The 26,499-nt window shown below is 37.2% G+C and overlaps 1 non-coding gene across 1 annotated transcript; it reads left to right on the top strand.

The window, feature by feature from the left end:
• Nucleotides 1–18,426: 18,426 nt before the first annotated feature.
• On the top strand, nucleotides 18,427–18,534 carry LOC120227551. The gene has a single exon (XR_005527279.1). It is a non-coding gene; the product is annotated as a U6 spliceosomal RNA (small nuclear RNA).
• Nucleotides 18,535–26,499: the final 7,965 nt, after the last annotated feature.

The following is a 26,499-nucleotide window of genomic DNA, read 5'->3' on the forward strand; positions in this document are numbered from 1 at the left end:
AACCATGGGAGACTCTTGAATGCTGACAAAAACTGAGGACTGATGTATGTGTGGGGGAGGGGTGATGGGCATGGAGGAGGACACTTGGGATGAGCACTGGGTGTTATGTGGAAACTAATTTGACAATAACCTATTTGTAAAAAAAAAAAAGGCAGAAAAAAAAAGAAAATAAACTATTTGTAAAAAAATAAAAAACAACCCCCCCCCAAATTATCCTATGAGAGATTGAGATTAATAAGAGAATAGTCTGTTTATTTTATAGATGTTCCACTCAAATATTCAGGATACCTAGACATTCTTAGAGATAAATGAGCTTTGGCTATAAGGAAACCAAACTTTGGTTGAAGAAGCAAAGAAAAAGAAAAAGGTAATAAAGAAGAGAGGTTCAAAGCCCCCCAAGAAGTGAAACTGGCTCTAAACAGTGACCTTAGAAGGACACATAAAAATTTTTTTGCACTATCCTGGACTCTGTATTTCTAAGTAGCTACAATAATATTAGGTCCACTTTGGGATTGCACTGAGTTGATAAATTTTTCCAGCTATTGCCAATATATATAATCGACACAGTTTCACCCATGTAAGTCTATGAGTCAGGGTGTTACTTGCCCACAACAGCTAATGAAAGGGAAAAAAATCAAGACTTGAACTTGGGGTCTGTCTGAATTCCAACTTTGCATTATTTCCTCTCTATATTTTGCTGAAAGTTTTATTTAGAAGGTGGGAGAAGTGCAGAAACAGAGAAATTAAGGGCCAAAAGTAGCGGAGTAAAACAAGTTAGAGCTAATTTGAGCTTTTCCAAAATGAGCAGATCTGGGTAGAGTTCAAAGTCAGAGTTGTTTGGGATGGAAGAGGGAAGATTGGTAGAGAGGCCAAGATCAGAATAAAAACCTAATACTCTGAGAGAGGAGATAACACAAAGCTATAAAGATCTTAAAGACAAAATTTTCCCTGCAGATATAGCTGTCCCTTTATCCCCTTTCCACATCCAATAGAAGTTATTCCAAGTAACTAACCTAATTCAGCCTAGCCTGCTCTAGCTCCTCTGCTCTCCCTCCCTGGATTCTGCCTAAGGGAAGGTTTCTGCCCAAGTAGTTTTAAATTCCTCCCAACAACAGTGGTGATTTTATACAATGTTAAGTCAGGAAAACCCTTCAGGATAGTAAAGACCTCAGCAATTAAACTGATTTATGATTATTGAATGAATGTTTGAATGAATGAACTGATTTATGATAATGCAAATAATCCCTCATGCAAGGCATTGCTCCCAAAAGCATAGATCATTTCAGACTTTGAGACTGTTCCAATAAATAAATAAATAAATAAATAAATAAGTTTGATTTATCCTATTTCAATGATATTTACTAGTGTCTTAGAAATTAAAAGGTTTACAGAATCTTGACAATCAACAAAGAATAAAAAAATAAATCAGGGCTCCTGAGTGGCTCAGTAAATCATCAGACTCTTAATTTCCACTCGGAAATTCCACTCGGGTCATGATCTCACAGTTGGTGAGATCAAGTCTCAGGTCAGACTCTCGCTGACAGCGTGGGACCAGCTTGGGATTCTACCTTTCTCTCTGGCCCTTCCCTCACTCACACACACACTCTCTCTCAAAATAAATGAATAGACATTAAAAAAAAAAATCTACCAATCATGGTGAACATGACAAGACAAATAGAGATGTGTACATAATCCAAAAATAAGCTACTCCTCCAAAGTTTTTTTAGGGGGGCTGGGGAAAATTTTTTAATTCAGAAGAGGAGAGATTCAGTGACCTGAATCAGGTCACTCCATTGTAGATGTCCTTCTCTCATCTTTAATTGGAATTTCCAAAGTCTTAACCATCTTTTTAGTATCAGTACTTTTAAAAAAATATTTATTAAATATCTGTAGTGTGACATCAACATATTGAGGGACTTGGCAAATAAAATAACCAAGATGAAGAAAAGTAGTGAGAGTCAAGAGATAACTCAAAATCACCATTAAAATAAAGCCACAGTCAACTTTTAACTAAGGGTAGTTTGTGCATGGTTTATACACAGACAGGTATGAGATAGACTCATTTCCTCATGGATGGTAGCCCATTAAGCAATCATCAATTACAGATTTCCACCAACTATCAACCCCTTAATACTAATTTGCCTGGTCCTTGACAAATATATATATGAATGGCACCATTTTGTCCTGATCTGATGGCTGGTGCCATGTAACATAAATAAAAATGCTTCTAATGAATTCATTTACATAGGATGAGTAACTTCATAGAAAAAGGAAGAAAGAAAAAATATAAAAATGCATGTATAAAACTCAATTATAGTTTCTGATAATTTCTGAAATCTACTTAGGTAGATTTTTTTTTTTTTGGTAGTGTATTTTGCACTGCATCTAATGTCTGTCCTTGATTAAACATAAAACTAAGAATAATGACTTTTGTAATTAGAATCATAAACTTTAAACAATTAAAGAAGTTAAAAATCAGCAGAATAATCAGATTGTTAGATAATATCATCATAATCCAAATCATTTCTCCCTTTGACTCACCACATGCCAATGGTTCTTACAAAATAAAGCATTACCAGCTAGCTTCTTACTAGGCAATATTCTCAAAATTTTGCCTTGGGGCTCGTGACTTCATTGTTGGTAGCTGAAATGTGAGTGGATGAGATCCTAGGGAGGTACTACAACACAAGAAAAGACAAGAGTGAGGCAAACTGGATCCAACTAAAATTTGAGCAAGTGGCACAATTTAAGCATATGATAGCTCAGGTGACATAAACAGAATTGTTTCTCCTGTATCCATTTCTTTGAGATGAGTAATTCTCTAAACTTTAAAACCTCAAAGCCTCTTCCACTATTAAAAAAAACAAAAACAAAAACAAAAACAAATGTATGGTCATTTTGACCTCTTACAGCAGGATTTAAAGTAAAGCAATGAGTTAGAAATATCTATATATGAATTTTCTACAATACAGCTCAGCACGTAGGATTAAAACAAAAATACAAAAATACAGATTTTCCCTATTATTTTTTTCTCTTTAAATACAAAACTTATGGTTCTGCCATAAACTCTCCCACTTTTCCAAAACAGATGCCTTCTGCTTTTCATCCACTACTTGTCAATCCTCAAACAGACTAAATCCAATGATTAAAACACTATGGGGTGGGGGTAAAGAACTAATCCAGGAAACAAATGTTTAATAAATTGTTACTTCCCCAAAGAAGTACTAAGTCCTCATGTATAAGGCATAGGTTTCTTCTATTCATTCTACTTGGGCACATACAGCAAGAAACTGCATGGTTTTTTTTTCCTCTCTCTCTTTCCTTCTCTTTTTCCACTCATTTCCAGATACACATAGTTTGCACACTGACAAAGAAAAAAGAAGAGTCTTGAACCCCCAATAAAACAAAGTTCGGCTCTTGTCACTTTCTTGCACCATGTAATTTTTCTTAACCTATACAATATGCATCCATAAGTAAGATGTGCTATCTTACCTTGTACGTCCCTGCATGAAGTCTGTCTTATGTAAGACAACATACAAGGATATGAACACAAGGAAAGAATGCAATTGGTTCTGCCCAGTGGACAAGAAGAGGAAAAATGAATGGACTGAAAGTCCTCTATGAGCCCTCTGCAACTCTGTGCTACTAGTACTCACAAAGCAAGTGTACCAGGCAAGCACTGGGCCTAGAGCCTCTGCAAGAAAAGCTTTCCAAAGTAAGAAGTCCCTTAGCCCAGGTACATACATGGACATACAAACCGCTTATGATCTTTTTGGACTTATCTTCCAGGATCCAATAAGAGATGCTTCACAAGGTAAGGAGTTTCTCTAGGAATGGGGCACTGATAGTTATTCAGCAAACATGAGTCAGTTAACAAACCGACGCCCATGAACAGCCAGTTTGTAGACTTCAGCAGTTATGGCAAATGTCAAATGATGGAACTTCCCCTCAAAAATGATTTAAACATTATGTCTTAAAACTTCAGGAATCCCAAGATCACTCTGCACAAAGTCACAATGCTCTGCCTTCTACCAGTATAAGCATCACAGTGTTTCTAACCCACACCAAGGGGGAAAATATCAGGTCTTATTTTCACTTTACTCAAATATGCTGATACTTACTATGCAAGGTGATTAAGGGGATGCTGTTAAAGCATACTTACCATGATAAATATGTCCAAGACATTTTATGATCCCCAAATTCAAGTGTGAATAGCTTCTATAACATATAGTTTTCTTCTTTGAAGGTAGTAAATTATAACTGAACAATTTAAGTGACTCAAATCCTTAATGATTCTATTAAAAAAAAAGACTGAAGTAATATATAAAACCTTAACATAAATTCTGCCACCAAATAATTTCTACCCCACATTACATTATATCATTGCTGTGGTAACGTTATGAACTTATGTATATCTTCATTATCTACAAAAAAATCACAAAGCTGTGACAATGAACATGTTGCTTGCCCTTATTATCAAATCATTCATTTCAGGACAAGGGAATTGACTGTCTTGTTTAGAAACAGTATACTCTCAAGTAAAAATTCTCTGCATGATGCACTGAATAAGGCAACAGGCATTTTATTCCTATTTATGATGAATTTTCATGTAAATGGGTTAACATATTAAGTTACTACTGTGGGGGCATCTACTCTGTGCATGTGCTCAGGAAGCTTCAAATGTTCAATCATGAGTATAGAAACATTTGTGAGAGGGGAGCCTGGGTGGCTCAGTCAGTTAACCCTCTGACTTCGGCTCAGGTCATGATCTCACCATTGGTGATTTACAGCCCCATGGCAGGCCCTGTGCTGATGCCTCTGAGCCTGGAGCCTGCTTCAGATTCTGTCTCTCCCTCTCCCTCTGCTCCTCCCCTACTTGTGCTCTGTCTCTCTCTCTCTCAAAAATAAATAAGTATTTAAAAAATATCTTTATGAGAGCTTGTTAAAAATGAAGATTTCGAAGCTCCAGTCCTATGAATCTGACTTGGTAGATGGGGCTAGGCTAGGAAGTATCACAAAAGTCCCTGGACAATTCTAATGCAGCACACATTCAGAAATCCTAATAATTATGATTTTAAAATGATATAAAGGGGTTTTAAAAGCAGCAGAGTGTAAAAAAAATAAAAATAAAATAATAAAATAAAATAAAATAAATCAGCAAGTACTTCCAATCTTAGGCAGACAGAAGTCAAATGAAAGATTGGTAGTAACAGTTTAATAAGAGACTCGGTTCTTTAAATCTTGGTTCCTCTGACCTGCAGGCAGGGACTCAAACCCAGGGATTCAGACTTCAGATGAGATTCAGTTTTCAGAAGAAGCTCTTGGGAAATCACTGACTTTTCTGTTCTTAACAATGGGTGAACTTGACATGAATCTCTTCTGTCTGTAGAGAGGAGCTGAGCAGGAAGACAGGCAGCTGCTGATTGCATCTGATACTTTTCACTCTGTGGGTCAATGACCACAACTGCTGTAGCAGCATTTTCAGAGATGGAAAAGGTGAGTGAGAAAGTAATTCCAGAAACACTCGACTCACCTTGCATTATTGACCTGGAGGCTGAGGGCTCCAGAACAAAGGGCAGTAGGCCGGGCAGCTTCCATGAAAGCAGAATGGCACTGGTCGGAGCCACAGACCAAGGAGTCTCTGATGCGCCACAGCGGATCTGGAGGAAGCGAAGACTGCTTCAAGTCACAGCCAAAGTTCTGGTCTTCTAATTAATCAAAACAAAATACCAAATCACAATGGGGACCAATCTTGTGATCTGTGCATGAAGACAAACTAATTTGCTCCCAGCATCCTTCTTACTCAGTCCTTGGGGGAACAGAGGGGAGGTAAATGGTGTCTCTATTTAAATCATATTATTAATGATTCTGTGACTCATTACTAAAAATGTGCAGCAAGACTGTCCATGGTCATCAATAACACTTTTAAGCCTCATCAACGTATTTATTAAGAGTATTTGAAAAATAAAACTGGCAACCAATGATTGGAAGGCATAGAGTGAAAAATAAATGAATAAAACAAGTAGAAAACAATTACCTAGAGCTGCAAACTTATTTACCTCCTATCAATCTTGTTTGCAAGATTACATACAACCCAAACTGAGCTTGTTTTGTTAAAATCACTCTTGAACTTCTGCAGGAAAATGTAAATCTTTGACCCACATTGTCATCAGTAGCCCGTTGGGACTCAGCACTTTCTTCAACCATACCCACCGCAAAACCCAGCGCCACCATCTATCTTACTGAAGTAGAGTTCCTGCCACACCTCCCGACCCTTTCTTCTGTTCGGTACAGGGCTGACTTTTATTTTATTTTTTTTTAATTTTTAATGTTTTATTTATTTCTGAGAGATAGAGAGACAGCGTGAGCAGGAGAGGGTCAGAGAGAGAGGGAGACACAGAATCCAAAGCAGGCTCCAGGCTCTGAGCTGGCTGTCAGCACAGAGACCAATGTGGGGCTCGAACCCACGAATTGTGAGTTCATGACCTGAGCCAAAGTCGGACGCTTAACCGACTGAGCCACCCTGGTGCCCCGGTACAGGGCTGACTTTTAATGCAAGTTGAAAAGCATTGTCAGTGGGCTAACAGGTGGAGGAGAGCTCTCCTTACTTCTATGGAGCTCCAGTCTCCCCTCATGTTACCAAGTGTGGCAGTGCTGCACACCTCACCCTTCAGATCTATAATTTAACTAACAGAGTGCCAGGAAAAAAAAAAAAGCACTCAACTGGGATTCAGAGGCTTTTAAGCACTGGAATTGTTATACTCCCTGGCATTAAACATTGGTTTAATGTTCCAAATGCATCTCTTCAGTGTCAGTCCAGCCCTCCAACAGGAGAAAACACAAACAGGAAAAGGGGAAAAACACGAAGAGATAGCTCTCTTTGAAATGAACTTTAGTGGAGATTCACATATTTAATAGCTACGGAACTATGCCATGTTGCAGATGCCTTGCTGGCACTGGCTTTACAATGATGGGGTTGGGGAGGCACAGTCCTGTCTTTGTGTAACAAACAAATGCCAAACAAATATATTGTTATGAATGGTGATAAGCCCCCTGATGATAAAAAAGAAAATAATCTCATAAGTAATAAGGCCAATCTGTTCAGATTGGGTGAAGAATGGCCTCTCTGGGAAAGGAGCATTTAGGTTAAGACCTGCCAAGAAATAAACCATAGAGAATGAGGGAAAGAGTATGGCCAAGTGAATGGCATATGGAAAATCCCTGGATGGGAAAGAGCTTGATACATTTAGGGAACTGAAATAAAAGGCAAGCATGGCTGGAATGTAATGTGCACACAGGAGAAAGACAGGGTCTGCAATGGGGTAGTTGGAAAAGGGCCATATCACTTGGGGCTCATAGGATTTTGGATTTCATTTGAGCCATAATGGGATCCACTGAAGGATTTTAAGAAGAATAATGACAGAGCCTGAGCTACATTTTTAAAAGTCCACACGGCTGACTATGTGGAGGAAGCAAGATTACAAAGCAAGTAGAGAAATAGTGTAGGAAGATAAACATGGAAAATAAGGTGATATGACAGAAGTGGGAAGAGAGAGAGAAAGAGAAATAGGTAAATACACAGAGAAATGTAATTAAAAACAAAATCTTCTCCCAACCTAGAAAAATCTCTCCACAAATACAGGAAAGAAGGAGAACACTGTTATTATGGAATAAGCATTAAGCCAGACTGTGATGCACATCACAGGCAACCTGCCAAGAGACTACAAGGATGGAACATAATCCCACACTTTTATATAGCTGAGCAAACACCACCGTTTCCATACATGTTCTCAGGATTAGCCATGACTAGCCCTCAAATAAGAAGCCTTGACAGCACCATTTGTCTCCCACAGTTCATCCTAGATTTATCTGGTAACTGGGGTGGCCTTACATGTTTGTTAATTGGCTTTGCCCAAAGGAAAAATAAATTTCTCATTTTGTTAGGAAGGGGATGGCTTTACAGCTTGCAGTGAGGCACTTCCAAGTTAAACTCCTACTCTCCCACAGAAACTGGGAGACAGGGGTGCAAGCTTCCTAGATGATATTTCAAAGACATGGCTTCCAAGTCTTTGAGAAAGACATCCCTAAATCATAAAGCTGTGAAGAGACTATTTTCTTTTAGAAAAATTCATATACACCTCAAAGAGACAGAAAGAGTTTACAAGTTTTCTAAAGAAAATACTCCAAGGGAAGGAGGGAGGTGGTTAACTTCTTCCCTTATTTTCAACAAAGGGAATTAAACTTAGTTTTAATTTGTTTTTGCCTTACAAATGATAATAAATGATAGACAATAGGTAGGTAGGTAGGTAGGTAGATCGATAGATAGATAGATAGACAGATGATAGAAGAGAACATATAGATAGTAGATAGATTTGAGATTAATGTATATCAGATTAGATGTGAGGACTGAAGAGGGAGGGCAAGTAAAATGATGACCATAAGTTTGAGCTATTATGTCAATTACACTGAAAGAAAAAAGGGTCTGTATTCTAAAACACATAAAATGCATGTCTGTAGTTGGAAGAGGCTGTCTCATGTGAGTGTGATGAAAAATACAAGTATATGCAGCATCTCCTGGAAACTGACTTCCCAAGGTTGTCCTCCAATAGCATTTAACAACAAAGAACTGATGTGCTCAGCTCCGCAATTATACGGGCAACCAGCCCCCTAAAAGAGCAGTGTAATTTGGGCACATCCGAGGGACTATTACTGAAGCAGACAAAGAACTTGTTCCAGTGATGAAATGATTTTCTCTGCTCTGTACTCTGCCTCGAGAAACCAAGTATGACTTGGTGGGCTCCACTGCTCCTTTAGCCTGTGAGTTCTTGCTTGATTGAATCCCTTTGAGTGAGTGGGAAAAGTTTAGGGTAATATGCTCCTTAATAATAGAGGCAGTTTCACCTTTTCTTGAGCTCAGACTCTGCTGTAATGATGGCAATTATAATAGTAGTAACATTGGTTAACATTTAGTGACTGCTTTTTACCTGTACACACTAAATATCTTAGCTCATATAATCCTTTTTACAGTGCAGTTTGGCAAAACCCCATTTGTAGGTGGGGAGAGTGAGGCACTGAGAGGTTAAACAGCATGTAGCTAGGATTTAAAGTCAAGTCTACTGCTGACAGAATTTGTCTGAGACTGTTCAGCTTTCATGGCCTCTGCAGACAGGTTTGTTTCCTCCTGCCTGGGGATTTCATAGCTCCTGCTCTCCATGTGCTCTGTGGAGTTAAGGCCTCAGTGTTTTCTTGTCTCCCCTGTCAGACTGAAGCCTGTGTGGATAGAAAGTATGTCTTATTCACCGTGTCCTCCCCAAAGCCTAGTACTATACGTGGTACACAGCAGACACTCAGTGAATATTTTATAAATGAATTAATTATACATTTTTAAACATTGCCTCCATAGTTACTTACCTCAGCAGGTTACATATTTTATTATTCCCATATAGCTGTGACTAATTCAAACTTCAAAAGAATAACGAGGGCCAATATGATGCTTGAGTCCTCTATCCAGGAAGGGGAAATGAACTACAGAAAGCTAAGCAAGATTTTAAAATTATGTTTAACATTATCATCTGATATGTATCATCTAGAGAAATCTCATGTGGCATTCTCCCAGATATTTTCCCAGTGAAGATAACTGTAAGAGTATACTATGACCACTGTTTAAAATGTACAAAATGTGAGATATGGAGAAGTCACTTTCCAAACTCCTCAGAGTTGGATAGTGACAGAACAGAGCAAGAATAGGCAGCGTGTGTGGTGGCTACAGCCTTGAGTTTGGAGACTGACTAGTTTGGTTAGAATCCTGGCTCTCTTCCTCCTACCGCCTATGTGACCTCAGTTACTACACCCTCCTGTGCCTCAGCTTCACAGCTCTATATAGCATTATCTATTCCAGAAGGTAGTTTATAAAATGAGTTAACATGTGTAAAGCCATTAGAACACAGTGTCTAGCATAGGACCAATGCCTATGATTATTTTTACCTAGAAAAGTTAACAAAATGGCTCATTAATTTGAGTAATATAGCAGTTGCGTGACCTCAGGATGGTCTCTTAAGCTCTCTGAGCCTGTTTCTTCATCTATAAAATGTGTATGATAATCCTTACCTTGAACCAAAAGTGGAAGTCCTAGAAATAAGCATATGTACAAGAATCCTAACTTTCAGTAGGTGTTAGATAACAGCAGCTATGATCAGCAAAGATGAACTTCTCAGCTAGCTGAAAAGAACTTATGGGAGCCTGAAAGGAAGATTGGGTCACTAGACACAGTGGTACAGCCAGAGCTGAAGCTCAGTTCTGAGGTGAAGTTGTAGTAGAATAGGCAAGGCAGTGAGCACGTAGTGGAGTGAAAGCTATGAAAAGGGAATGTGTGAATGAGAAAGGCAGAAACCCTCAAATGTATCCACTTCTCTGACCTCCCCCACCAAAAGCACTGATAGTAAACAGGAGATTAGGAAGAGAATCCTGAAAAGCTGATTGGCAGAAAGAGATAATAGAAAAACCAAGGAGCAAATGGTGGCAACTGGAGCAGAAAGAAAGGGGTTGAAGAGAAAAGAGCTGTCCTGGTCATGGCGGCCAACACCAGAGCAGTTAGGGGAAACAAGCTCTGGTGAGCATCCACTGAGTTTTGCAATGAGCTTAGGGAGAAGACCTACTTATCAGGGCTGGCTACATAATTTTCAGGGCTCAGGGCAGAATGAATATGCAAGCAGGCCAGGGGCAGCAAAGTCTGTCTCCTCTTCATGCCCCAACACATGCTGGGCCAGGAGCCCTCAAGGAATTGCATCTCCATGTGAGATGAGCTAGGTACCTGGATGGGTGTTAGCAAGAGGCCCTGGCCACATCACCCTATCCCCCCACCCCAACTCACCAAGGAGCTGCCTGCAGAGGGAGAACAGCTGCCACCTTACCTGCACCCCTCCCTGTGCTCACGGCCAGGTGACCAGTAGGGGCAGAGGGCAACAACAAATGCAGCCCCTTTCCTCCCCCACAACCAACCTGGTGGCCAATTGAGGCAGAGTGATAGTGGTCCCTGGGCAGGGTGGTAGAATCAAGTGATGAGAACACCTACCAGAGAGGCAGAAAGGCTGGAGGGCAACCTCACACAAGAGTCAACACTCCAAACCCGCAAAGGATAATCCATTGTCCAAAGCATAATCCACTATCTCATCAGAATAAGAGTTTCAACACAGCCATCACAGATCATCAAACCCCAAGTGCCAGGGGTCATGTGCGACCTTCCCTGGTCTTACACCCAAGATGCCTGACTGCAGTTGAGAGGTGGCTGTCAAAGTACAAGGCAGTCATTGCAGGGAGAGCAGGAAGTACAAGGATAGTACAGTTGACTGGTTTCAAAGTTTGCTGGGGAGAAGACGTCAAATAGAGCAAGAGGAAGAAGTAGGGTAAAAAGACATTTTTAAAATACAGAGGTGGGAAAGAAGGGACCCAGAGCCCAGGTCAGAAATAGGCTTCACTTACAAATTCAGGGGTCATCAGCGTATAAGTGGAAATGGAGAGGGCCTTGAAGCCAAGGGGGAGATTGATGGGGATAGAGCCACCAACATTTATATCTGATGAGGATACTCAAATATGACCAACACTGAAGTACTGGCAGTCAAAAAGTAATATTAAGGCAAAACATCAATGGAGAAGGCAGACCTTGACATGAATACCCAACATACTGGTTTGGACCAAAGTCCCACAGGGATTAACCTGATTTAATTTGTCAGTTAAGGACATTATGACCATGGCAGATTGTATTTCTGTTGATACTGCTTTTCTCAATGTTCTATTCATAAAAGCAGTTTCAATCTTTTCCCAATAAATTTCTCTGCAACTAACAGTACTGCCTGCCAACTTTTGATATGTAGCTTTTATTTTAATGGGGAGGACACTTTTTCAGTGCTCTAACCTTAAGTTGAACACTATTTACTACTTTGTTTAGAGGCAGCAAATTATAGTGGAGACTAAGAACACAGGAAAATCAAATGTCAGCATCTTAATGATCACAAGTCTCCTTTAAAGTTTACCACTTATCTTAATGGAATAACTGGAAGTACTAATACAATAGGCCAATCTCTAAATTCCTTTGTTTTGCTCAAAATAAATATAAAACTCTGACAGTGACAGCTCTTTACTGACACTATGCATGCAATCACAGGAAATACTTATTGAGGCAGCTACCTAGGAGCCCTGGAAAGAAAGAATACGTCAGTGGTTACTGTACTTCTCTTTGTGAGAGCATCTTTCCCTGTCTCTGTCTGTCTGTGTCTCTCACTTTCTTCCTCTCCTTGTTCCCTCTTTCTTTTACACTCTCCCTTTGTCTTTGCTTTCTTCTTTCTTGTTTTCTGTTTTTCTTACTCCTTCTCTGACATTCTGAAGATTCAATGCAGTTTAGCAAACACAAAATTTATCACTATTTTGAGCTTTTCCTTAGTTTGTCATCTGACATTGCTTAAATTTTAAAAATAAAAGTTTTCAAAATGAATAGAAACAAAGGTAATTATTTGTATAAGTAATTACTTAGTAGTGACAATAACAAAGTCTTTGTAAAAGCTGGTTTCTTTACCTCAAACAGTGAAAGCATCACAGACTTTTGTTTGACAATATTTTTCCTTTTATAGTTTAGATCCTCTTTCCTTCAAAATGCATGCAACATTAGTATGTCAAAGTTTTAGACAAGTTTTTGAATCTCAATGTTTTGAAAATCTGACAATGGATAACTCCCCAAAATCTATGAGAAAGTGGAATTCCTCTTCATTTCCAGTCCTGAGGTAAGTGTCTATAACCTAAACATACAAAATCCATTCAGAATCTCTCTTCTTCCTATGTTTGAGTTAACTTTTTTAGAGTCAAAAAAATGTAAACAATATTGACATTAGGACTTTCATTCCTAAAAACTTATATATATATATATATACACTGCATATAATATCAGGTAATTTTTTTTCAGATAACGATTTGATTTGCATAAGGAGGGAAGAGAAAAGTATGGATAAACATAAAGATCAATACATTTTTTCAAGCCTTAAGAGTAATATCCTTTGAACTCTATACCTGTACTTCCTCCTGCCCCACTTATACAAATAAAAAATCTGAAAAAACTATCTGAAAATGTTTGCACAATTTTGCATGTATGTGTATACATATATATGGTTATCTTATATGTATATATATATATATACACAATATAGTTATTTGTATTAGGTATATATATACAAGTGCATATATAGAATAGAATAGGGATATAGTTAGGTCTCCAGAATGATTAATAAATCTATAAAACTAAGCTCATTTAAAGGAAAATTGAATTAAGTATCTCTACTAGTATATTAGAATCTCCTTTACGCCAGTGATGTGTTACCAGCATGGAAAATACACGTGAACTATCTTGTAATTTATGTCCATACTGATTTTCTTATTATATTTTTGGAAAGCCCATATAAAACCTGATTTCTCCATACATATTTCACATGTGAGAACAGAAGAGAAGAATTTGCCAAATTGCAAATTTTCCATGCATGCACGTAATTTCTTCCCAAGGGCCCAATTTACTAGTCATTTGGTATGAACATAGGGAATGGGCATGGAAAAGCACAGTTAGAGCAAATCAAGGGCTGCATCTTAGTCAGTTACATTCTCCTAAGCAGCCAGATAGATAACACAGAATTCAAAAACAGATGGAAAAATCTTCAATCAGCACTGGGAAGAAAATGTAAAATAAAGGGGCAAAGTGGTCCAACATAACCTCATAATTGAAAAACCAGAAATCTAAAAACTTTCCCCTTATTCTTTCCCTTATTTTTCCAGTTCTGCTCCACTAAGAGCTAAATAAACTTAACATTATACCTGGGTCTCCTCTCAGACTATTGTTTTTTGAATTCAGATGAATTTAAATGAACAGCATTTATGTATCCAAGACTGACTCTTATTCAGAGAAGGAAAAAGTGATCAGCAAATACTGCAATTGAACTTTCTTTCTTTCTTTTTTTTTAAGGTTTTATTTATTTCTAGGAGAGAGAGAGAGGAGCGAGCGTGAGCAAGGGAGGGTCAGAGAGAGAGGGAGTCACAGACTGAAACAGGCTCCAGACTCTGAGCTGGCAGTCAGCACAGAGCCCGACGCGGGGCTCGAACCCACGAACCGCGAGATCATGACCTAAGCGAAAGTTGGACGCTTAACCAACTAAGCCACCCAGGCGCCCATGCAATTGAACTTTCATGCTTAAGTTGTATACCTAAGTAATTGCTGTTTGTAGTAACTGCAGTAAGGCATATTATCTTGAATACAGCTGTTAGTATATGAAAATATATGTATACTTCACAAACATGGTAGGAGTTTCACAAGTCTTACATTTCAGAGAGTAATATCAAATTATGCATCTACTAATTAGCATTTGAAAAGCTACTTATGTTTGCTTGCTACTGACAAATATTTAGTTATACAAATATAGTCATTACATATATAATAGGAAAAAATTTAAATACATCTAAATTTCTATATGCATAGTTGTATCCATATTTAATTTAGAATTTATGACTCCAACAGAGACTCACAAAAATATTCATCCATCCATTGTCACTGGAGGTAATAGTCTAATAGAGAGAGAGAGAGAAATAAAAAAATACACAGAAAACAAAAAGGCTAGGAAGAAAATGAACATGAAGATATATGAGCACATGGATGGTTAATTTAGCTGTGTGGAAAAGGGTACTTAGGCTAATCTCACAGAGGAATGTTGAAGGATATGACTAATCAAATGCCAAAATACAGGTCAGAGGCAACCATAGAAGGTACTACTAAAGAATTACATAAAACAGAACATCAGAATAGCTTATAATGTAAATACTAACAATGTAAATACTAACATGAATATCTACCCACTATATACTAAAAGTAGGATAATGAATAACAACTGTAGCTTTAATTCCATATAAAAAGAGCTGAAAATGCATTACTGATTTGTAGCCACCTGCTGGCTATCTGTATGCATTGAGGGTGTTTCTTTTGCCAACAAAATCAGTTAATCCTATATGAGTTGGCCTGCCCCTTTGGGTCTTGATTTCTTCCTTTTTTTCCCCCTTCGCAACAGGAGTTTAAGGAAGACTTCTCTAAAGTGACATTTAATATGATTATCTGAAAATCATGCAGATGATAACCAAAAATCAGAAGATAATTTCAGAGAGAGAAGTCAGTTGAAAACAATTGCTTTGAAAATAGTAAGTCACCAATTAATATCTCCTTTATCTTTGACTTTTGTTTGCAATATTTTGTATATTTAGTGTTGAAGGATAATAATTCATGCTGATGAAAGTAAAGCATTCTTTTTTTACTTCCCATTGCAGTCCATACAACTTATTTATAAGGAAAACTCTCTTTACTTAATTCTGGATTTTAGAGTAAAACATATTGTCACATCACATAATGACCTCCCTCTTTTGTTATGATTAAGTTAACTTTCCATAAGTACTCATGCACAAAGAAATAAAATACATATAATACAAGCTTAAATACTTAGAACTTGAATTTAAACAGTGTGGGGTCACTTGAGGACACTTGCTAATGACAATTTCCGGCCAATCTTTTTATCCTCAAGGTCTTCATTCCTGACACTTATAATCTATTTCTATTGTATGGAAAAGAGCTACCTCTAAAACATATTATCAAAATCTCTGACTTTTTTCCCCCTCAGATTGGTAAACACTGTGACCTCCATTGAAAATGAATATGTATTAGGTGCTTCCTTTTTTTTTCCTAAATATAATTTATTGTCAATTTAGCTAACATACATTGTGTACAGTGTGCTCTTGATTTTGGGAGTGGATTTCCATGATTTCATTGCTTACATACAACAGCCAGTGTTCTTCCCAACAAGTGCCCTCCTCAATGCCCATCACCATTTTCCCCGCCTCCCCAACCCCCCACCTGCATCAATCCTCAGTTTGTTCTCTGTATTTAAGAGTGTCTTACTGTTTTCAAGTCTTCTGTGTTCAACAGCCTAGAAATGTCTGGGTATTCTCCTTTCTTCACATATAATCATCTGAGTAAATAACTATATGAAACTTTTGGGAAGACTGAGGGAATCATTATAGTATACACTTGCCATAATGTTGTAGGTTCTACCTTGGAGACGGAACAATCTCTACAGTCAAAGGGTACTGGGTCTAAATATTGTTTTCATGTAATTTTATTGAGCTGAACACTCTTGGTGTCCTATCCAATCATTGTTGCTTTCTTTCATTTGTTTGTTTACTTTTTATTTTTTACAAATAAAAATTGTATCTATTTAAGGGATTAAAAACTTAATATAAATTAATTTAGTAGATCACTTTATGTTAGAGAGCTCTGGAAAACTGGTGGGGTGACAAAAGGGCTACAAAGGAAACCCGAAGAGAAGATGAAAGGAAACCACAAATAAATACAGACAAGAAAACAATTTACCAGAAGCCAGGGTGGCCCTAAACTTTTTCTCTGTGATGCTTAAGCTGAATAATCTAAAGAGAACAGATTGACCAAACCAGTGGAGATTCCTGATTTGCTCTTACCATACTACAATATTAATTCATATATCAAGTGCTATCTACAAACTGACCAAAGTATAGTAGAGGGAGAGGGAATCTGTAAATGTTGACAATCCTGATTCATCATAAGGATCTGAATTTCATTCATCATGCTCAGTTAGAGAAGAATGCCATCTCAAAATGGCATCAGTCACACTAAGGAGGAAGCTAATGTTCATTCAGACTGAGCAGATAAATGAAGGAGAAAGAATGATAAAAGCTGCTTTATTAGGATTCTCTTTAAGATTCATTTCTTCTTCATCAGTGATTCACTGTTTTCTCTCTTGATTCTTAGGTCATCTCAATAAGCATTTGAAGAACTTTCACTCTGTAATAAAAGGAAATAATGCCTGAAACCGCTTCTCTTAAATCATTATTGACACTTGAAATTATACTGAAGCAGTTCTCTTTAGCCTCTATAGTCTGAAAAGAAGGTATTCCATATGACATCCTCAATGTCATTACAAGGGGCACTTTAAATTTTGTGTACCTCAGTTTCCCATTCCCTTTCTGAAAACTGAAAGTAAAAATATATTCTACTTAATAATTGTTTTTATACTCCAAGGGGGAAGGCATCTTAGAGAATATCTAATTCAGTGCCTCTATTTTACAGATAAGTAATATAAATTCATGAAAAATGAGATTTTGTAGGTATATGATGAAGCTGAATTCATAACATGAATTATCCAAAGTCACATACTGAGTTGGGGGCAGAGTGAGAGTGATATTAATAGTAAAGCTACATTTATTTCAAGATATTTTCTTATCTCTAGAATTAAAGTTATATAGTTTAAGCCATTTACGGCATATTAATAATTACAAAGCAGTACTGAGAACAGAGTCATATTTTAACATGGCAGTGAGGTGAGTGATTGCATTCAGTCAGGGTAATGGATTTTGTTTTTACTAAATGATGATAGGACTTGCATGCTAGAAAAGAGAAGAGTTGTTCAAAAATATGTTTATTAAATTAATCACCAGTGTATATATGGCATAATAGTTTTTGGTAGTGGTATATCTTTAGTCTAAATGGCAGTTGTTTAAGCTGTATTTGCTGTACTTTTATTTTCAAAGTCCCTAGTTTTTAAAAATTATGTTTATGATAGAACTTACTTTTTTCTATTGTAAAATAACTAAAATTATTCAGTGAGAAGTACTGATTCCAGGGTTTTGAGTGAAGGCCTATGTACTATTTATGAACTCATCAAATGTCAACATATTAGTTTTAGCCATAAAGTTCTTCAGATTTCAAAAAGATTTGACAGTTCACTGAAATTTTTGTCACACTTTATAATAGATATTTTGACAATCCACTTGATACATTATGGAATATCCATTGGCTATGTCATAGGCACAAATTTTGGTAAAACTATAGAAATTTGAAAGATTTGGCATCACTCATTTAAATATGTGCTAATGCTCTTACCATGAAGGAAGCTGCACTTTACGAAATTATAAAATGATTCCCCATGGGCGGTGCTAGCTCATAAGTAGACACAGCTTCAGTGATACATTTTAAAGTTTTCCTTTCTTCTTATGTCAGTGTCCCCAATTGTATAACTCATGAAGACCATTGCATTCCTTCTTAGATCTCAAAGTCAAGGCAGGTAAAGAAAGAATCTGGAAGAATTATTTTTTTCAAAATAGTAAATTCCTATTTTGTTTTTTAAAACTAGTTCTAAAAGGAGCACAGGGTTGTATGTTTTATGAGGTGAATTTAACCTTGTGTAGGATTCAACTGAGCTTCAGCTTGTTTGCAAGGAGAATTCAGAGGGTAAGTTTTATCTCAGAGTTGTCCCCAAAGAGGCAGGGGATCTGAAGCAAAATGAGAGCTCTAATAAACACATAAAATTATAGATAATGAATTATGTGCTCCCTTTGGTAGCACAAATACTAAAATTGGAACAATACAGAGAAGATTAGCACATCCCCTGTGAAAGAATGACATACAAATGAAGATAATGAATTATGGTCTTTATCAGTCTTTTCATCCACATCTACATCATTTGGAGTTCCAGATGGACTGCTTGTTCAAACTGTTTCAGATATATGAGCCTAGCCAGAAGAAGCCCTGGGAACCAGCATAATTCCAAGTCAGCCACCAGGCAAGATTATTATTTTCTTGGGAAAATAATCCATTATTGCCTAGGACTGATTAGCTTTGGAACAACCCTAAAACCACTGGCATTCTCCTATATAAAGAAAGAGTTCAAGGTTCTACTTCTTTCATCACTTGGTGGCAAGGCCAAGATACAGGTATCCTCAGTGTTAGTAGAAAGGTTTTAGACACATTAAAAATTCTTCTTTTTTTTATATTTTTAATGTTTATTTTTTTTACAAATAGTTTATTGTCAAATTAGTTTCCACATAACACCCAGTGCTCATCCCCACAAGTGCCCTCCTCCATGCCCACCGCCCTCTCCCCCACATCCATCAGTCCTCAGTTTTTGTCAGCATTCAAGAGTCTCTCATGGTTTGCCTCTCTCCCTTTCCCCCACCATTTCCCCCCTTCTTCTCCCCCTTGTTCCTCAGTTAAGTTCCTCCTAATCCTCCTATACGTGCAAACATATGATATTTGTCCTTTTCTGCCTGACTTATTTCGCTCAGCATAACACCCTCAAGGTCCATCCATGTTGCTACACATGGCCAGATGTCATTGTTTCTCATTGCCATGTAGTATTCCATGGTATAGATAAACCACATCTTCTTGATCCATTCATCTGTTGATGGACACTTAGGCACTTTCCATGATTTAGCTATTGTAGAGAGTGCTGCTATGAACATTGGGGTACATGTGCTCCTATGCATCAGCATTTCTGTATCCCTTGGGTAAATTCCTAGCAGTGCTATTACTGGGTCATAGGGGAGTTCTATTGTCAGTTTCCTGAGGAATCTCCACACTGTTTTCCAGAGGGGCTGTACCAGTTTACATTCCCACCAACAGTGTAGGAGGGTGCCCGTTTCTCCACATCCTCGCCAGCATCTAGAGTTCTCTGATTTGCTCATTTTAGCCACTCTGACTAGCGTGAGGTGGTATCTCAGTGTGGTTTTGATTTGTATTTCCCTGATGAGGAGGGATGCTGAGCACCGTTTCATGTGTCTGTTGGCCATCTGGATGTCCTCTTTGGAGAAGAGACACATTAAAAATATAGGTAAACAACCTATATTTGAGAGATTCTTCTCATGGTCTTTTTAAAAAATTTCTTAGTCCTCTTATGTTCTAGTCTTTCTTCTCCCGTGCATCTGGGGCAGTAAGATGAATTAGAGCTTTCTACAAGACCAAGGCTCCCACTTTTAGAAAGCAAATCAGGGATCAGGATGAGAAAAGAACACATGAAGTAAATGGCTTAGGCCACTTATTATAGGCTTAATGGCATAGTATTGATATTAAGGAATGATATGTAAACTACTCATTCAAGAAATTGTCAGAGAAGCAAGGGCTGGAGATAAGACAGGTAAATTAAAATGTAGAGGATCAAAGTATAGAAGTGTTCTATTCTACTCTGCTTAGTTCCTAGAGTAAAGATTACTCAAAAGAGTTAATTTGCTGAGAAGGAAAAATGAGTAAGAACAGACAGTTGGGAGATGAAAAATCAGGAGAATGTAACTTGTAAACAATTAAGAGGAGCCTATGTGGGAATAGACCAAAAGAACAGGTAAAGAAGTCAACCTTAAAATGGAAGAATCTTTTTTCTTCCAAGACTGGGGATAAAAAGGAAAATTAAAGAGATAGAAAAATTGTGAGTATGAAAAGGGGGAGGTATACACAATTTCTCACTAAAATAAGAATTAAGTATATCTGCCAAATGTGAGATAGGCCTTGAAGATATTGATGACTTAACAAATATGGAAAGTTTAGGTATAGGTGCCCTAAGGGAGGTAATAGAGAATAGTCAAGGGACTGAATTAACAGTTTACTAAACAATAGCAAGAAACTAAATAAGTCTAGGTAGCTTGAATTTTTTTTTTTAATATTTTATTTATTTCTAGGAGAGAGAGAGACAGCGCGAGCAGGGGAGGGTCAGAGAGAGAGGGAGACACAGACTCCGAAACAGGCTCCAGGCTGTGAGCTGGCTGTCAGCACAGAGCCCGACGCGGGGCTCGAACCCACGAACCGCGAGATCATGACCTAAGCGAAAGTCGGACGATCAACCGACTAAGCCACCCAGGCGCCCCTAGGTAGCTTGAATTTTTAATGAATTTACTCAACATAATTTTGTGACAAAGTATTGGTTCCTTAAGAAGGGGATCTGATGAAATGATTGATTGGTTGCATAGATTTGGGGAAGAGGGTGGGGAATAAAAGCTCCTGGGCAGAAACTTCTGTGAATAGCAAGTGCACAGCTGCATTGGATGACCATTGAATCCATTCTGAGTGAAATAGAATGGGAAAGCATTAGAAAGAAAGAGTGGAACCAAGTTTCTGGATGACATACTGAAGGCTATAAGCAAGAAAAGCAAAGATTTGGGAGAAGTGGTAGTCAGGGCAGTTTAAATCAAATGAGGATATTTCACTGACAGGCAATATACACATGTCCTGAAGCCAGACTTTCAGCAGCCAAATCCTAGTTCTGCCTCACTAACTGTGGGACTGGGGTAAATAGAATTGTTTTGAGAGTCCGTAAGTAAATACATGTAAATTACTTCGGTCAGGATCTCCAATATAGCATCCATTTGGTAAGTTATAGCTGTCACTATATTCCAGAGTTTGCCATCGTAGAAGTAACATAACCCCAAATGGTGAAGAATAACTCAAAATGAAGAGTATAATTTCAGTAATGTATGGGTTTGCTGATGGAGAGACATCACTGAGAATAGATGGCTTTATGTCATCAGAGAGCTGAAGTTCAGTGAAGGTAAAAGTCAATGGACTTAAGGAAATAATTTATATTCTATCTTCTGGAACTCTACTATCAGTATATAAGGATGACAGAGAGAGAATACATTAATGTTGATAAATGGAGGAGTATTTAGGTGAAAAAATCTAACTTAAATTATCTTTCCCTTTTCAGATTATTCTTACATTTGTTCACCTCAGAGCCTCAGCATTAAATATGTCTACCTGTCAAAACACCCATGCAATTAGTTCAAAATGAAAACTTTTACATTTCTGAGTTGTCCTGCATCAATATTGTGATACCTTCTTCTGTGCACTGTCCTACCAAGATTAAGGAGAAATTTGAGCAAGTTTACTTGCAAGATCATGAAGCTTCCTCATTTAAACTGAGATATGAGTTTGACATGCTTCTTAATAAAATGTTATGAGAATTCAATTCCAATTATAGGTTAAGATATATCTTGGATACATCTCACAAAATCAAAATGGAATTTATGTACTAATTAGATTCAGCAAGTCAGCACACCATCTACACCTACTGACATACAAAATATCACTTAATGAGCAGAATGACAAGAGAATCACTTCCAATCAGAACCTTATACGATTTCAATGGGATTTTTTTCAACCGATTGTGTAATGTCCCTTTATCTTTATTATTTCAACAAATAGTTATTTAATGTTATCATGTATGTATGTATATGTGTGTGTGTGTGTGTGTATGTGTGTATGCTAGTTACTACCAGGAATAAAGTGATTAAAAATTGAGGCAAATTTTCATACCTTGGAACTTACATCTGTGGTAGGGACAAAAAATACATATATTAATACTAAAATACAGGCCAGAATGTATAAATGGAAATACCAAAGGGGCAATTGATTCCACAGGTAAAGCTCATAGAGGTAGCATAAACACAAACATTCATGGGGTAGAGATCTCCAGGCTAATGACCAACATGAGAATAAAGGAGGTAAGGGTCTGACTTGGGGAACATTTGTATGAGTCAGCATTTGTCTTTGCAAATTCCTAGCCTATTCAACAGCAGAGGGCTGTGGACCAACACTGTGTCAAATTCACAAATTTTCAAACACTTCTTTAAAAATAGTGCCATCTCTGATGCTGCCATTTTATTTTTATACGTTTATTTTATTATCATTTTATTTAAAAAAATTTTTTTAGTCTTTATTTGAGAGAGAGAGAGAAAGAGGGAGAAAGAGAGCATGTAGGGGAGGAACAGGGTGAGAGGGAGACACAAAATCCAAAGCAGGCTCCAGGCTCTGAACTGTCAGCAAAGAGCCTGACGAAGGGCTTAGAACTCACGAACCCCTCATTTTATTTTTATTTATTTTATTTCATCATGATAAGCCTACTCTTTAACCCCTATATCATATTTCCCCCATCCACCCACCTACCTCCCATCTAGTAACCATCAGTTTGTTTTCTATAGTTAAGAGTTCATTTCTTGGTTTGTCTCTCTCTTTTTTTTTCTTTTGTTTGTTGTGTTTCCTTTTGTTTTGTTTTGCTTCAAGTTTTTATTTAAATTCTAGTAAGTTAACATATAGTGTAAGATTAGTTTCAAGAGTAGAACTCAGTAATTCATCACTTATATATAACAGCGAGTGCTTATGACAAGTGCCCTCCTTAATGTCCATCACTCATTTAACCCATCTCCCTACCAGCAACCCTCACTTTGTCCTCTATAGTTAAGAATCTGTTTGATGATTTGCCTCTCTCTCTCTCTCTTTTTTACCTCTATGTTAATCTGTTTTGTTTCTTAGATTCTACATATGAATGAAATCATATGATATTTGTCTTTCTCTGAGTGACTTATTTCACTTGGCATGATACTCTCTAGCTCTACATGTTGTTGAAAATGGCAATGTTTGCATTCTTTTTTATGGCCAAAATATAGTCCTATGTGTGTGCGTGTATGTCCGTGTGTGTGTGTGTGTGTGTGTGTGTGTGTGTGTGTGTGTGTGATCTTCTTTATACATTCATTAGTCCATGGACAACACTTGGGCTTCTTCTACAGTTTGGCTAGTTTGGCTATTCTAATATTGCTGTAACAAACAGGGGTGTATGTATCCATTTAAGTTAGTGCTCTTGTATTTTTTTGGTGTGTTAATACCCAGTAGTGTTATTCCTGGATCACAGAGTAGTTCTATTTTTAATATTTTGAGGAATCTCCACACTGTTTTCTATAATGACTGCACCAATTTGCATTCTTACCAACAGTGTACAAGAGTTCTTTTTTCTCCACATCCTTGCCAATTCTTGTTTCTTATGTTTTTGATTTTAGCCATTCTGACAGATGTGAGGTGGTATCTCATTGTACTTTTGTTTGCATTTTCCTATGATTACTGATGTTGATCATCTTTTCATGTGTCTGTTGGCCATCTGTAAGTCTTCTCTGGAGAAATGTCTGTTCATGTCTCCTGCCCATTTTTCAACTGGATTACTTGGGCTTTTTGTGTGTTGAATTGTATAAATTCTCTATATATTTTGGATACTAACCCTTTCTCACATATGTCATTCGCAAATATCTTCTCTCATACAGTAGGTTGTCTTTTATTTTTGTTGGTAGTTCCTTATGCTCTGCAGAAACATTTCATTTTGATGTAGTCCAAATAGTTTATTTTTGCTTCTATTTCCTTTGCTTCAGGAGACATATCTTAAAAAATGTTGCTATGGCCCATGTCAGAGAAATTACTGCTGTGATTTCTTCAGGGATTTTTACAGTGTCAAGTCTCGTATTTAGGTCTAATCCATTTCAAGTTTATTTTTGTCTATGGTGAAAGAAACCTGTCCAGTTTTATTCTCTTGCATGCAGCTATACAGTATTCCCAGCACAATTTGTTGAAGAAATGGTCTTTTCCCCCATTTTATATTAATTCCCTCTTTGTCAAAGATTAATTGACCCTCTAATTTCTGGGTTTTCTTTTCTATTCTATTGATCTGTGTGTCTACCAAGCTGTTTTCATTACTACCACTTTGTAATACAATCTGTAATTGTGATACCTCAGCTTTGTTTTTGTTTTATAAGACTACTTTGGCTACTTAAGGCTTTTTGTGGTTCCATACAAATTTTAGGATTATTTGTTCTAGTTCTGTGAGAAATGCCATTGGTATTTTGAGGGACTGCATTAAGTCTTTAGATTGTTGGGTAGCACATACGTTTTAACAATATTTGTTCTTCCAACCCATAAGCATAGAATGTCTTTCCATTTCTTTGCATCATCTTGAATTTCTTTCATCAGTGTTCTATAGTTTCCTGAGTACAGGTTTTTCACCTCTTTGGTTAAATTTATTCCTAAGTATTTTTTTGGTTTCGGTACAATTGGAAATGGGACTGTTTCTTTATTTCTCTTTTTGCGTGCTTCTTTTTAGTGTATAGGAACATAGCAGATTTCTGTATTGAACTCCTTTTCCCATTCTAGTAGGTTTTGGGGGGAGTCTTTTGGATTTTCTAAAGATAGTATCATGTCATCTGCAAACAGTGAAAATTGTATTTCTTCCTTACCAATTTAGATGTCTTTTATTTCTTTATGTTATCTAATTGTTGTGGCTAAGTCTTCTCCTCATATACTGAATAAAATGGTGAGAGTGGACATCCTTCTACTTGTTCCTGACCTCAGGGGAAAAGCTCTCAAGTTTTTCACCATTAAGTATGATGTGGGTGTGGGCTTTTCATACACGGACTTTGTTATGTTGAAGTGGTCCCTCTAGATCTACTTTGTTGAGAGTTTTTATCATAAATGGATGTTGTACTTTGTCAAATGCTTTTTTTACATTATTAAAATGATCATCTGGGTCTTTTCTTTTATTAATGTGATGTATCACATTGATTGATTTGCAAATATTGAATCACCCTTGCAACTCACGAATAAATTCCACTTGATTGTAGTATACGTTTTTTTTAATGTATTTGGTTTCCTAATATTTTTTTTGAGGATTTTTGCATCTATATTCATGAGAGATATTGGACTGTAGGGTTTTTTTTTGGTGTGTGTGGTGTCTTTATCTGGTTTTGGTATCAGGAAAATAATACTGGCTTCACAGAATGAATATGGAAATTTTCCAACCTCTCGTATCTTTGATGGGTTTTTACCAAACATCATTAAATGTTTGTCAAAATCACCTGTGAATCTGTCTGGTCCTGGACTTTTGTTTCTTGGGAGCTTTTTTATTACTGATTCAATTTCATTGCTAGTAATTGGTCTGTTCAAATTTTCTATTTCTTCCTGATTCAGTTTTGGTAGGTTATATGATTCCAGGAATTTATCGATTTCTTCTAAGCTGTCCAATGTGTTGACATATAGGTTTTCATAATATTCTGGTACAATTGTTTGTATTTCTGTGGTGCTGGTTGTTATTTTTCCTCTTTCATTATAATTCTGTTTATTTGGGTCATCTCTCTTTTTTATAATGAGTCTGCTAGAGGATTAGGTTTATCAGTTTTGTCGGTCTTATCAAAGAGCCAGCTCCTGGTTTCACTGATCTGTTCCGTTGTTTTTTCTTCATTTCTATATCACTTATTTATGCTCTAATCTTTATTATTTCCTTCCTTTTGCTGGGTTTGAGTTTTATTTGTTCTTCTTTTTCTAGGTCCTTTAGGAATAGGATTAGGTTGTTTATTTGAGATTTTTCTTGCTTCTTGAGGTATGCCTGTATTGCTATAACTTCCCTCTTAGAACCACTCTTGTGTCCTCCCAAAGACTTTGGATCATTGTATTTTCATTTTCCTTTGTTTCCATGTAATTTTTTTTATTTCTTCCTTGATTTTTTGGTTGACCCATTCATTGTTGAGTAGAATGTAATTTAACCTCCATGTATTTGTGGTCTTTCCAGACTTTTTCTTGTGGTTGATTTCTGGTTTCATAGTAATGTGGTCAGAAAAGATGCATGGTAATCAGAGAACTCTAGATGCTGGCGAGGATGTGGAGAAACGGGCACCCTCCTACACTGTTGGTGGGAATGTAAACTGGTACAGCCCCTCTGGAAAACAGTGTGGAGGTTCCTCAGGAAACTAACAATAGAACTCCCCTATGACCCAGCAAGAGCACTGCTAGGAATTTACCCAAGGGATACAGAAATGCTGAGGCAT

Source organism: Hyaena hyaena, unplaced genomic scaffold (assembly GCF_003009895.1).
Source record: "Hyaena hyaena isolate Hyena2069 unplaced genomic scaffold, ASM300989v1 scaffold_2520, whole genome shotgun sequence".
Taxonomy (NCBI): Eukaryota; Metazoa; Chordata; class Mammalia; order Carnivora; family Hyaenidae; genus Hyaena; species Hyaena hyaena.